This window comes from Onychomys torridus, chromosome 21 (assembly GCF_903995425.1).
Source record: "Onychomys torridus chromosome 21, mOncTor1.1, whole genome shotgun sequence".
Classification (NCBI taxonomy): domain Eukaryota; kingdom Metazoa; phylum Chordata; class Mammalia; order Rodentia; family Cricetidae; genus Onychomys; species Onychomys torridus.
The window spans coordinates 38,937,295-38,952,058 of NC_050463.1; positions in this window are offsets into that span (position 1 = coordinate 38,937,295).

The window sequence follows — 14,764 nt, forward strand, 5'->3', positions numbered from 1 at the left end:
AGCTGCTGGGAGTGAGAGGAGCTGACTCCGGGTGTCCACAGCCATGGAAGAACCTGCCATCAGGGAGCAGGGCTGTGGAAGTGATTGAGGTGATGTCCAAGTGAGGCAGGATGGAAAGGCAGGGAGGGTCTTGGGGACATGAGAAGGAGAAGAGCCCCTCGCCTAGGCATCTACTTGAAGTTGCCCACCAGTAGCAAAGCCAGAATTCCAGAAAAGACTTTCAGTGTCAGCTGGGTGGTGGCAGCACATGCCCTTAATCCCAGAGACAGAGGCATGGGGGTCTCTGAGTTTGAGGCCAGCCTGGTCTACAGAACAAGTTCTAGGACAGACAGGGCTGCACAGGAAAACAAAACAAAAAACACTTTGTTTCTTGAGAAAACAAAATAAAAAAATCAATAACTAAAATAAAGAATTTAAGTGCTAAAGTCAGATCCTAGCTTAGCCTGAATTAAGGCTGTACAGTTCTGGGGAGCTCCTCAGAATGGTAACCATAACACTATCTCCACATCACAGATACAAGGATGGCCAACGTTTGGCTCACCTCCTCTCAAGAAGAGGCCAGAAAGCCCTGGAAAGAGCTGGAGAACAGGGCACAGCCTCTCCTATCAGTGATCAGGTAAAGGGGACTGATCCCAGACAAGGTAACAGTAGAGGACAGGAGACACCACCACCTATCTACCTTCCCCAAAGTGGAGATGGGTGGTAAGTGGAAGGCAAAGCAGGCTTTAAAAGCTCAGCCTCAGGCCTGGCCTTTGGCTTGAGACCAAAGTGTAAGGGCATAGTCAGAGCTGGACCAGCCTCAGGCCTGGCCTTTGGATTGAGACCCAAGTGTAAGGGCATAGTCAGAGATGGGCCAGCCTCAGGCCTGGTCTTTGACTTGAGACCCAAGTATAAGGGCATAGACAGAGCTGGGCCAATGAGCAGACGACTCACTGGGTTCTGTGTGGCTTCAGATAGTGACATCAGGAGGCAGAGGGCCAGTAATGGATACCCAGTGGGGTTAGCTGTTTGTGGACTTCAGACCAGGGCAAGATTACCAAGTAACTTATGGAGTAAAATGGATTTTTCAGATAAATAAATTTTCCCCAAGTCTAAGTATGTCTTCGATATTGCAAGGTACATAGTTAGACCAAATATATATATAACTTAGGGTCCTGTATTTTTTGTTTGCCAGATTTGGGGACCTTATTTGGCTATCAGCCTGGTCTGAGAGATAGGGTAGCTGGCAGGTCCAATTCCAGTAAATTACTCTGAAACAAACCAACCCCCAGCATCTCCCACAGAAAAACAAAATGCATGACTTCCTGAGAACACGCTATTGTCTGAAGGTGGAAGTCTGCGATTTTTTGAAGGAAAAAACAAAGTTTTCTTCTAAGGAAGCATGAGTCACAGTTAAGCTAAATGTGTTTCTCTGGCTTTTGAGAGTGAGCCGACCTGGGGCCTTGCTCATCGTCAACCCCACTGACCAAGCCTCTCTGGCCACCAGCTCCATTGGTACCTGATATGGACCTCAGACTCCAGTTGTCCAAAGACTCTCCAACCCCCGAGAACCTTAAGCCACAGGCCAGATTGTAGGCCAAGGTTTAAAACAAACCAAGGGCCACTTTGAGACAGAGGCAGAGAGAATGCTACTGGGTCTCTGAGCAAGCACCAGTCCTGAACTGGGGGACACTGAGTGGGGAGAACCACCTAGGCTAGCCCTGAAAGTGTATCGGTGCTGGTGGCTGGAGGTGGTTACCGCGTGGAAAGGTCACAGTCACGACAGAACCCTTTTAGTGGTACCTTTTAGAAATTTATTGGGAAAAGGGGTGTGTGTGTGTGTGTGTGTGTGTGTGTGTGTGTGTGTGTGTGTGTAAAAGAGAGAGAGAGAGAGAGAGAGAGAGAGATGCAAAGAGAGACTCAGAGAGAGTGTGGGGGTGCACAGCCACCTTTTAGGCTGGGATGCAATCACTGGTTGATGACATAAGGTGCCAGACAAATCCCCCCCCACCCCCACTCCGAATCTTGACAGCCTCCTCCCTTCCCATCAGGTGGGAATCTTTTAAGAAAACCACTGTGCCTTATGCTCTCCATCCTGGTCCCCCTCCCTGCCCAGGACCAGTCCTCTCCCAGAGAGTCTAAAGTGGCAGTGACGGGCAGCTGCCCAGCCTAGGTCTTGCTCCTTCAAAAGAGCCACGGCTGGGAACTGGAGGAGGTGCCTGGCTGAAGCAGGAGCCTGGCGCTGAAGTCTTAGAGAGCCTGTTCCCCGACAGCCTTAACAAGGTGGGCGTGCCCACTGGTCCTCAACATACCAATTACGCAGACAAGGAACACTGAGAAGCCGATGTACTTAGTATGGCTGCAGTAGGAAGAGGGACCAGGCTTCCAGTTTCTTGAGGACCGTTGTCACAATAGTCCGATAGCCGAAGGAAGGGACTCGATGTGTCTGTAGAGCCCAGGTCTCAAACTGTGGGTCGCGACCCTCTCGCGGGGGGGGGGGGGGGGGCGGGGGGGGGGGGGTCACCTAAGACCGTCGGAAAACACTGATGTTCACACTACGATTTGTAACGCCAGCAAAATTGCAGTTATGGAGTAGAGCAATGAAAATAATTTTATGGTTGGGGGCAGAGGTGGGGAGGGGGGGTCGTCACCACAACCTGAGGAACCACGGTACTAAAGGGTCGCAGCTTTAGGAAGGTTGAGCGCCCACCACTGCTCCAGAATGTCTCCATTCCTTCCAGGATGGTCCTACTGCTACCCAGACTCCTCCCTCCTCCTTGCCCACCTCTCTCTAACCTGCACAGTAGCAAAAAGTCCAGGTTGCTCAACTTCGTGACTTTGTCATTTACGGTCCCTCTGCATTCAACCCACATTGGCTCCCTGGACTCCTCTTTCTGACTCCGATTTTGTCACTCCCAGAATGAACAGTGTCTACGCTTCTGTCGCTCTCCACCTTCCATGGATGGGGGGACGACGACGACCCTCACATTTCACCTCCATCAAGTAGTCGCTCAGAGACCTCAGCCCAGACTAGATCCAGCCCCACCCCCACCCTCTCCTGGATGCTCCATACTCCTCGTGTCTTAGACTTATTGCCCCTCTCCTGACATAACGAGATTCACATATGCTTTGAAAGAGCCCCATTTCGGAGGACAGTTGGGACACCCAGCCACACTGAAGGGTCCAGGAGCACAGACCAGTGGAGCCTGAGGGAGCAAATAAAAAGTGTGTGTGGGGGGTGGGGGAGAGCTGATTATTCAAGTGAATGCCTGGGAGCCATGTGGCCTGTGGGCTCAGAGACAGGTATGGAGTAGGGGAAGGTTGGATGTGGACCGTTTCAGGGCTATCACCAACTGGAACACCCCACTTCTCTCTCCTGAAGCTGTTGTGAAATGGGGTCAAGCAAGAGACGCTGGGGGTCCTGTGGAAAGGGAATGGGGTAAGTGGAGGACCATAGGTCAGAGAGTGACCTTTCTAGGCTGCCATCAGGCTTGCTAGCACAAAGGCGGTCTCTCCACTGTCCTCAGGGGCCCGGGGGCTGTCTGGCTCCATTACATTCCAGGCATTCTTTGGGGTCCTGAAGGCTGAGGTCTGAGTCTGGGGGAGGGCTGGGGCTTTGTGCTGTAGAGGAAGTATCCAACTGACCCACAGACCCCTTTGTTCCCCTGCCAGCACCATGCGCCTTCTTCCTGTCTAGTCTAACTGACCAGCTGGGGCTGTAATGGTGGGGGAGGGGGAGAAGGGGGAAGTCACAGGGGTCCCTGGGGCCCATGTCCTCTGGTTACCCTGCAGGCATAGAGCCTCTGACTGGAAGGTTCAGGGGAAAAAAAAAATAATAACGGTCCTCCAGTGTTTGTCTCCCATCCCAAGAATCAGCACATTGGCCTGGAAAAGAACTTGAACCCACTGTCAGCCATGTTGGTTTGAATCCTTCCATGACAGTCCTGGAAGGAGTGAAGGTGTTCTCAAGAGAGACAGCTATGGCTGAAAGGCTGGGCCTCCAGGAGCTTGAGCCACAGGGAAGGGGAAGACTGAAACCTTGGCACCAGACAGAGGGAAAACGAACAGTGTCTCCCAGGGAGAGAATTTACACAGCTCTGATCCTGTCACACCGCTCTGCAGGACAGACCAAGGGTCCGAGGATAGCCCATTGATGGGCAGGGCCACACTTTCGTTATATACAGGACTTAAGTTCCAGGGCACCTGTAGAAGTATCCATAGTGTCCCATCATGGCAAAGAAGTGGACCAGGGACACAACATTAGACATGGGAATAGAATTCATTAAGAAAAGGAAAGTACTCCCAAGATTGAGGAGGGGCTAGTGAGCCAAAGCAAAGCCCATAAACACTGGGTGGGCTTTACATAGCACCTGCCTCTTCCAGGTTTGATTTTTTTTTTCTTTTTGAGACAACTGGGGTCTCTCTACATAGCCCTGCCTATGCTGGGACTAAAGGTGTACACCACCCACCTTTAATCCCAGCACTCACTCGGCAGGTGGATCTCTGTGAGTTTGAGGCCAGCCAGTTTTACAGAGTGAGTTCCAGGACAGCCAGGGCTGTTACAGAGAAACCCTGTCTCAAACAAAAACAAAAACAAAAAAAGGTGTGCACCACCATGCCCTGCCCAAGTATGTGTATTATGGCTTTACTCCCGTATGTCCATTTGTCATCTGAAGCCAGGGTAGGGAAGAGCTTCTTGCCTTCCTCTATCAACTGGCTATGTTCATATGCAAATCTCTACTCTCCAGTTTCCGGCCTACCTTGACCAAGACTGCATAGTTATGCATACTTCTTGCTGGCTATTTAAATCTAAATCTCACGTCCATAGCTTGAAGATGGATTTGTAGCATTACCAAACCTCCTTCTTAATTCCTCTTCCCAGGGTGGGTCTATTAAATAAACCTCTCTCCGTGTTTCACGATTACTTGTGTCTTTAATTGGTGTAGTGAGGGCAAGTGGCTGAGCCTAGCATGTTAGGACTCCTAGAGCTCAGACTTCCACCCTCAAACCTCTGGTGATGGTCCTAATGAAGCCAGTTCTCCTACCTTGTCATGTGTAAAATTGCACACCAGATCACATGATTGCAGGATTAGATGCATAGCAAGATGGCAACCTGGCCTGTGCATATGCCTGGCATTAAGCAGACAACTGGTACTCACGAATCCTGCAAGGTCCAGAGATCCCAAAGTGGGGCGCACAAAGTAGAGAGGCAAGAAAGAGATCGCCAGGAAGTGAAGGGATGCCTGGGATGAGTTCCCTGCATCTCACAGCTGGGTGCAGACACAACCAAATAAGAGGTACCCACAATCGGAGTGCTGGGAAACAAGAGTCAGTGACACTGGGGGTCCTGCCAGTGTACTGGACCAGAAAGGTGGGAGCATGGGACCCAGTGACACTCAAAGGGCTCTGGGCACCCAGAAGCATAGGGAACTGGGCAGATGTACAGAGCTGGAGGGTGAATTCCCCGATTCTGGTCTACATACCATAGATCCTAGAATAGTTTAGAGGACTATTCAAGAAGGAAGCTGGCTCAGGCACTGTCTGTTTGTTGTGGAATGTTTAACTATGTAAAGATGTGTTGCATTTGTTTCTGTGGTGGATTATGACTTTAACTATGTAGAGATGTGTTACATTTGTTTATGCTGCATTTGTTTAATGATGTAAAGATGTGTTGCTTTGCCTGCCTAAGGTACCTGATTGGTCTAATAAAAAGCTCAATGGCCAATAGCTAGGCAGTAGAGAGATAGGCGGGGCTGGGAGGCAGAGAGAATGAGGAGGAGGAGAGAAATGGAGAACAAGGGAAAAAAGAGAGGGAAACGTCAGCCAGACACGGAGTAGAACACATGGAATGAAAGATGAAAAGTCCCTAGGCAAAACATAGATGAAGAAAAATAAATTAAACTGAGTTTTAAGAGCTAGTGGGATAAGCATAAGCTAAGGCCTAGCATTCATAACTAATATTAAGTCTCCGTGTCTTTATTTGGGAGCTGGTTGGTGGCCCAAAAGAAAGCCTGCTACAGCTCCCAGAGCTGTGCCGTGCTTAGGTGTGTTTGTGGGGTGGGGGACTCAAAAGGGAAGGGGCACATGAGTATTTGTCACAAAGTGGCTTCCACTACCCCAGAGGGAGAGCCCCTCAGAGGACTTGTGGTCCTCAGTCAACAGGGGATAAGACAGAGCTGGTGACTACAGGCAGAGGCTCCCTGCCCTGGGAACAAACACATCCAGCTTTAGGAGCCTGGAGATCCCACAGGGAACAGGATCCATCCTCTAGCTGAGACTCTGGGCGAGTTCTGGAAACTCTTCATTAGTCAACTAGAAAGATGGTATCATCCACCCATCTCCTCCCTCTCCCATACCAAGCAGCATCGCATGTCAAGTTCCCAGCACGAAGCTCTCGTCAAAGACAGCTACTCCTGGGCAAAATGAGGGTGGACATGCTTAAAGTACAATGAGTACACGCATGACAGTCTCAAAGAATAAATTACATTCTTTAATTAAAGAAATAAGATCTCAAATGACATGGTGGGGAGGGGACAGTCAAACTGCTTGGAGGCACAACATTCCATCCCTGGGGTCCAGAGGGAACTGCTCCTGTCCTCTTTCCTGTCTGCCTCTGACCACAGAGAAGCACTCTACAGAGCCCCTTAGCGGTATCCAGGGTATCTTGGCTGGCCTCATTCTGGGTCTCAGTTTCCCCATCTTTCTGTATGGGCACACTGGAGATGCTCTCTGGAGGTGTTAGCCATCTGTCTGTATGTGCCGATCCAGGCTCATGCAGGCCAGTGTAGGCCAGGGAGGAGAAGTGGGTGTGGGAATAGCCCAGAGTCCAGGCAGGCTCCCCAGGGATGCGCACTTCCAGCTTACTTACCTTTGCAGCTCTGCACCAAGGCTTTTTGAGATATTTTTAGGAAGCTTTGGCACCTTCCAGGTTGATCCCTTCATGCAGCTGACAGAAATGTGGGAAAGCTGAGTGGCTGCTCGGAAACTGCTGTGTGCTCACCAGGGAGCGAATGGTGGAGGGGTGTCAAAGATTAAAAAAAAACAAAACAAAAAAAAATACAAAAACAAAAAAAAACCAGTGTCTTCCTGCTCTCACACATCATTCATCAGGGCATGTCCAACAGCCCATAAACGGGGACATTCACCCACACACTAAGCAGTTCTCAGCAGGTAGCAGCAGGGTGTCCTAGCTCAGTTCAGTTCCAATGTGTTCTACCTGCTGATAGTGTCCATTCATCCCACCACACTTCTCCCACTCCAGGTGCCCATCATAAGCCCTGGGGTGGCAGCGTGCACTTCCTCCAATGAGCTATAAATCAGGGCTTCTCACAGCTCCTGCCTGGTGTTCAGTTAATTTGCTAAGACAGCTTACAGAGGTCGAGGAAACATTTCCCTTAAGTTTGCTCATTTATTATACAGGATAAATGAAGGCTTTAAATGAACAACTGGATGAGAGGGCTGAATAAAACAAGACTGGAAATAGGGAACTTCGTTATATGTGTATATATATTTTTTAATTTTCATACAATGTATTTTAATCATATCAACCACCCATCCTTTACTTTACTCCTCCCAGATCCACCCTCACCTCCTTTAATTTTTATAGCTCACCAAGTCCTGTTTGTGCTCATGTGGGGGTGGGGTGGTACCCACTGAAGCACAGTCAACCTTCCAGAAGCTACATAGGCCTTTAAAGAAAACTGGCCCTCCCCTAGAAGCAACCGTCAACTGATTGCTCTGTCAGCACGGGCATGGGCTCGTGTAGAATGTTAGCTCGCTCATGTGCGTGTCTCCTGCAGGCAACCACAGGTGCCGTGAGCTCATGAGTATAGGTAGCAGCCCTGACATGTCCAGAAGACACTGTTTCTCTCCAGTGCTCCCCAGTCTCTGGTTCTTACAATACCTGCTCCCCACTTCCACAGCGGTCCCTCCCTGAGCCTTGGTGAGGGGTGGTGATACAGATGTCCAGTTGCGGCTGAAGACTGGGTGGGCAGGTGCTACCTCTTTTCTGGTCACCCCTCCCCCCCAAACTTCCTTGTGGTCACCAATCTGGCAGCTTCCTGAACCTGGTTGTTTTGGTTCCCTTGGAGGCTTTGGTAGGTGGTGTACCTGGTTAAATCATTACCCATCAGACAGAGATCAACTGGACGACCTTCAGCTCCTCTGTCTTCCCCCGAGGTTGGGGTCAGTCCTCAGTCACTGGAGTCTTGGCTGGTGATCAGCTTTCCACCCTGCATCTGTCTGGGGAGCAATCACCTGTCACGTCATTAGTGTACAAAGATGTTCTGTCACTCCGGAGAGGCTACAGGCTTTCTGAATCCTGTGCCAGGAAATGAGACAAAATACACCTATTTCTTATTACATCACAGTGTCACAGCAGAAGTCCGGGGAGCGTGCTTTCAGAGCGAGGTACTTGGTGTGCTAGGTGAGACTGTTTGGCTGTTATAGAGCAGGATTTCCTCGAAGTGTCCTGGAAGGATGCTCTTGTACATGTATGTATGCGTAGACGGGGAGCCAATGGTGGTGTGAGGACATCGTAGATCGGTCTTGGGATTTTCCCCCCTCTCTAGTTCAGTAAGTACCTATTGTGCCTTACTATGCTCAGGCCATGTGTTACGAAGCTTGATTTTTGTTTTTTGCTTTTTGTTTCTTTTTTTTTTTTTTTTTTTTTTTTTTTTTTTGAGACAGAGTCTCATAGTCCAGGCTGGCTGTGTAGCCAAAGATGATTTTGAAGTTCAGTTGATCCTCTTTCCTCTCTATCTTCCACGTGCTAAGATGAGAGGCAAGCATCACGATACCTGGTTTATGAGGTGCCGGGCATCAGCCCAGAGCCCAGGCAAGCACTCCACTAACTTCGCTACATCCCCAGGCCAAGGCCCACACACTTACCACTCACTCACCCATGTATTCATTCCACAACTGTGCATCCAGTACTTGTTCTGCATATTCCCTGAACCGTGTTCTGGGTGCAGAGATGAACCAGACAGAGGCCCGCCCTTGGGTCCTAGAGCGGCAGAACAGAGAACATAACAGAGAACGAGGGTGTGCTAAGTAGAGAGCCACACGGTGTCAAGAGGCAGGTGAGACCAGAGAGGTGGCCCAGAGGAGGCCGTGGATAGGTCCCTACCTGGAGACACTTGAGTATAGGGGTGGGGGTGGGTGGGTGGTGGTGAGGGGTGAGGGGTCTGACCGTTCTCTTGTTCTCTACTGCCCCACCCTGCCAGCCTTTATCCCATGGAGACTGAAGAGGCCCCCATACCCTAACATCACCCACAGCCTGGGTGCTCTAGCCTCCACTTCCTGTTCCGGTCACATCCCTTGCCATCCCCGCTGTCCTTAGCATTCAGTCCTGTAGTTAGAATTTTCCTGCCTGGCCCAGTCAGGACAAATCTCTCTCGCCCACCAGTCCCACAGTCGCTCAGACCCAACCAAGAAAGCACACAGAAACTTATATTGCTTACAAACTGTATGGCCGTGGCAGGCTGCTTGTTATCTACCTTTTCTATCTTAAATTAACCCATTTCTGCTTATCTATACTTTGCCACATGGCTTGTGGCTTACCAGTGTCTTTACATGTTGCTTCTCATGGCGGCGGCTGGCGGTCTCTCTCCCCAGCCTTCTACTTCCCAGAATTCTCTTCTCTCTTGTCCCACCTATACTTCCTGCCTGGCCACTGGCCAATCAGCATTTTATTTGTACAGAGCGATATCCATAGCACAGTCCCCAGGAAAACAGTGAGGAAGGAGAAAGCAGTACTGCCTGTCATTGGGCACCACAGTGGGACATGCAGGAGGAAGCTGGGCCTGGACCTGACACCAGCATTTTCTGCTGAGTGACCTTGAGTAAAGCCCTCTCCTTCTCTGGCCCCAAGTCTCCTCCTATCAAACAAGAGGCTATGAGCCAGGGTAGTAGCGCACGCCGTGGATCCCAGCACCCGGGAGGCAGAAGCAGGTGAATCTCTGGGAACTTTGAGGCCAGCCTGGTCTACACAGTGAGTTCCAGAACAGCCAGAGCTACCTAGGGAGACCCTGTCTCAAAACAAACAAAGCACCAAGAAACAAGAAGGTATGTGTATGCTTATCTTCTTCCCTGCCTATCTTGCAGTTAATGTAATAGAGGTCAAGGTGTTTGAGAAACACTAACACACTGTTATTATTTCTGCTGGGCACAGCCATGGGGAGAATTTCAGCAAAAACAGAGCAGGTACTCCTCACCTCTTCAGATATCCCACCTGGCAGGGTTCTTTAGCTCTAGCCAGCCTCCCTTTCCTGAAAGATTCTTGGCCGGAATGACCCAGGAAGTGGGCCACTGCACCAAACCAAGACTGAGGAGAGAGGAGAACAGATCGTCTGCCCTGGGTGTGACCTTGAGTCCTGTCACCTGCTCACCCACCAGAGGGATGGGAGACTGGCCATCCTCTGGCCCTAAACTCTGGGACACTTGCCTGAGATAAACCCTGGAGCCACCACCTTCTCTATGTATTTTTCCCCGGCCTGGACTCATATCTGAGACACCAATACCAAAACTTATATGAGTTCTGTGGCTTCTTCTAGCCTCACATCTGCCAGGTGAGAGCCAGTTTTGTGCCACAGGCAGCTTGAGCTGACTTACATGGGACCCCGTCCCAGCCCCCATATTCCCACTTCCAAGAATTCTGAGATTCATTGTCTGATATTTCTCCTTCCCTCAAACGACCTCCAGGATGCCCCCTAACCTTCCAGGAGTTTATTCACACTTTAAAACTGTTGTGTGGAGCTCAGGTATGAGAGGAAGCAGAGCAGCAGGAGCAGCCTCCTAGGCAAAAGGCTGCAGGCTGCGGAGAAGTCAGCACAGGACCTTCAGGCAAAGCTTGAAGCAGAGAGACCTGCAACAGTGCACATGCCCAGAGAGACACGAAAAACAGGACCTGGCTCCACCTTTGAGAGCTTAGGCAAGGCAGACCCAGCAACAATGGATGTAGGCTCAGGCCTCATGCACGCAGGCTGGTGGAGGAGCCAAGGGCTGAATCTAGCCTGCTCAGGAGGGCAGGCAGGGTGAGTCCCGGGGAAGAAGACGTTCAGATAACTGGTCTTCTGGAAGGAACACGGGGCTAAGCTGCGGAGAGAGGGTGACGGCTCCCACTCCTGATCCAGTTCCCACGTCAACAAAAAGATCAGCTAACGCAGCTCCAAGCTTGTAATAAGAGTCCTTACCGTGGCTCCTCTCCAGCTCTGCTCTGCTCCTGTCCTGCGTGGCAGTGGGGCAGACATCTGCAGCGGTGGTTGTTTTTACTCTACTCTTTTCAGCTCTTTAACGGGTGTGCCACCCAGCTCCCAGATAAATCACATGTGGAGGCTTTTTCTTAATTATAAATGCCTGACCTTAGCTTGGCTTGTTTCTAGCCAGCTTTTCTTAACTTTAAATTATCCCATCTACCTTTTGCCTCTGGGCTTTTTCCTTTTCTTACTCTCAGTCTTACTCCGTGACTGGCTGGGTGGCTGGGTGGCTGGGTGGCTGGGTGGCTGGGTGGCTGGGTGGCTGGGTGGCTGGTCCCTGAAGTTCTCTCTTGGTTCTCGTGCTCTTTCTTCTTTTTTTCCCCTAGATTTCTCCTTCTATTTTTTCTCTCTGCCTGCCAACTCTGCCTATCCTTTCTCCTGCCTTGATATTGGCTGTTCATCTCTTTATTAGACCATCAGGTGTTTTAGACAAGCACAGTAACACAGCTTCACAGAGTTAAACCAATGCAACATAACAGAATGCAAACAAAAAAAATAACCAAACCTCCTCTCATAATGTTTCTTGGAAAATAAAGAGGACTACAGGGATTCCCTTATCTGGAGTTTCATTTCCAGTCCTCAATTACTATACAACTACAGTCTGAAAATATTAAATGGAAAATTCAAGAAAGAATTCATATTTGCTAAATAAAAGTATATCACAGTAATCCATTTCATTACTAGTAATTGTTGTTAATCTCTTATCATGTCTAATTTAATAATTTAATCACAGGAATGCACGTGTAGGGAAAAAAACAGCCTTTCTAGGGTACAGTTCTATGGATGGATTCAAGGCGCCCCTCAGGGATCTCAGAACATAGTGCATGTGGACAAGGGGAGTTACTGATTGCACTCTGAACTGGTACAGCAGAGCCCAGAAATAGTAGCTTAAAAGGGGCCAAGCAGAGGTCAGTGGTGAGCACCCTCCACAGGAAGTGTGGACAAGGAGCCTTGCTCTCTCCATCAAAAATTCTAGAAAAAGCAAGAAGAAAGAATGGTCCTGAGCCAGACGGTGGTGGCACATGCCTTTAATCCCAGCAGAGGCAGAGGCAGGAGGATCTCTGTGAGTTCGAGGCCAGCCTGGGCTACCAAGTGAGTTCCAGGAAAGGCACAAAGCTACACAGAGAAACCCTGTCTTGAAAACCAAAAAAAGAATGGTCCTGGTTGGAAGACAATAGTCTTTATATAAAAGGAACAAACCTGAAATATCTTTATAAAAATCCAGGCAGTTTCCGGGTGGTGGTGGTGCACGCCTTTAATCCCAGTACTTGGGAGGCAGAGGCAGGTGGATCTCTGTGAGTTTGAGGCCAGCCTGGTCTACAGAGTGAGTTCCAGAACAGGCTCCAGGTTTTAAAACCCTGTCTAGAAAAAAAAAACAAAACAAAAAGTAACAAACAAAAAATTCCAAGCAGTTCAATGATAGAATCTTAGCTTCCAGGGAGCAGATCCCAGGCTATCTTCAAAGACTAGGAATCTAAATATGCATATTTCCTATGCAGATCTTGGGTGTGTTTACATGCTATGTGAGTACACATGGAAAGTGTGTGTCAGAGTGAACCTGAGTATTAGATAATTCTTCATAGATCTCTTGCATTTTTTTTCCCAGATCTTACAAAGTAAGACTGAAGTATCTTTTTAAGGATGGTTGTCTAGTGGACAGCCTTGGTAGATCCAGTTGTCTCTCTTTTTTTTAATTTTATTTATTTATTATGTATACAATGCCTGTATGTATGTCTGCAGGCCAGAAGAGCACCAGTTCTCATTCTAGATGGTTGTGAGCCACCATGTGGTTGCTGGGAATTGAACTCAGGACCTCCGGAAGAACAGCTGGTGCTCTTAACCTCTGAGTCATCTCTCCAAGCCCTCCAGTTGTCTCTTAAGTGAAACACAGCCTGCTTCACATTTGATGGTGTACACTGATGTCTCCCGAATGTGGTAACTCAGGTGTCATCCAATCCTCTTGACAACACTATGTGGGAGTTAGTACTGGCAACTGAGTGCTAGTACTGTGGCTGTTGAGCCTTCTGTGAATGTTAAACTGTCCTTCATCCCTGGGCCAGGAATCTCATGTCCTGTGCCAGTATTCTCAAAACCAAGAAGATAATTAGGTCTCTTACACAGAGGATTAAAAATAAAAACAAAAGAAGCATCTTAAACCGTCCTCTCTTCACCAGTATTTGACAATGTATTCATAGACGTGTGTTTCAGTGTCCCTGGCTTTCACCACATTTGTCTGTGTATGAGAACCAATTAGAGATGATGGCGTCCTGAAAAAAGGTATTTCAGAGCTGGTACACACTGGAAATCTGTTCTTGGCTTGTGTGAGTCACTATGAGAAACTGAAGTAGCTTTCCTTATTGAACGGCAAGGAAGAGAGAGGGACTGAGAAATAAGGAGAGACAGATACCCTTCTCTGTCTCACTCATGTACCCACCACTGGGGTTTGTGAGGCCCTCGGGATGCTCTGTTGAGTATAGAAGAACCAGATTGGAGATGAGATGACCTGTGGTCACCACAGGAAGAAGCCGATAGAAATACATCAGAAGTAGAATCCTTCTGTTTAGGAAATGAAACTTTCTTTCCCATCACATCTTAAACTCACCACCTTCTAGGATATCCCAGTGCCCAAGTCTAGGTGCTTCTCTCGAGGAGTGGATTTGAAACCCAAACTTATGGTATACCTACTGGCTCTTTTCACTCAAGAAAACTGGATGGGCATCTCATCGTGGGGCCAGAATAGGAGTCAGTGCCATCCCCCAGAGTGGGCTGTGTCAGCCTCCAAAGTGTCAGCCTGCTCCCTTTCTTTCTGACTTTCCAAACAAATGCCAGTATCCCAGTTTGAAAGTGGAGGGCTGAGGGCCAGGAAGGCTTCACTGCTGATCTGAGTTCATGGAGAGGCAGAGTCCAGTGGGGCTTGGGGTGGGGGCTGGGAAGAGACCAAGCAGCTTGTAGAAAGAGCAGCCTGGTTTCCAGAAGGTGCCACCCAGAGAACCGCAAAGGCACCTGAAGAGGAGGCAGAAGCCCCGTGAGGGAAGAGAGTGGGTGTATCTGGCATCAGCTCGCTGGAGTCCTGCTGTGGTTTAGATGACTGCTTCTCAACAGTGTACATGGTAAAGGCTCAATGTTCATGGCGGCAAATGGCGAAGTATTTTAGAAGAGGGGTGTCTATGCAAGGTCCTTAGGTCACTGCAGTGTGTCAATGATGGAGATTGTGGAGTGCCAGTTTTGTTTCTTTGGGCTTCTTCTCTCATGGAGTAAGCAGTTTCCTTCATTGTTCACCTCTGGGCTGTGCTACTCCAAAGACTCTTGGGCTGGAACCCGCAGAACTGGTAACTGTGTTAGACCTTTCCTGCTTGTATATTAACTGCCTCAGACATTTCACTATAGTCATGTGGAGCTGGCCAATCCAAGTCCAAAACCTGTACTCGTTTTGGGTCTTTCAGACTGTAATTACAACCACATACTTTCATCCCTCTGCATCAGCTCCACCAGTCGGACGTAGGTCAGACTACCACATTCCCATATCTACA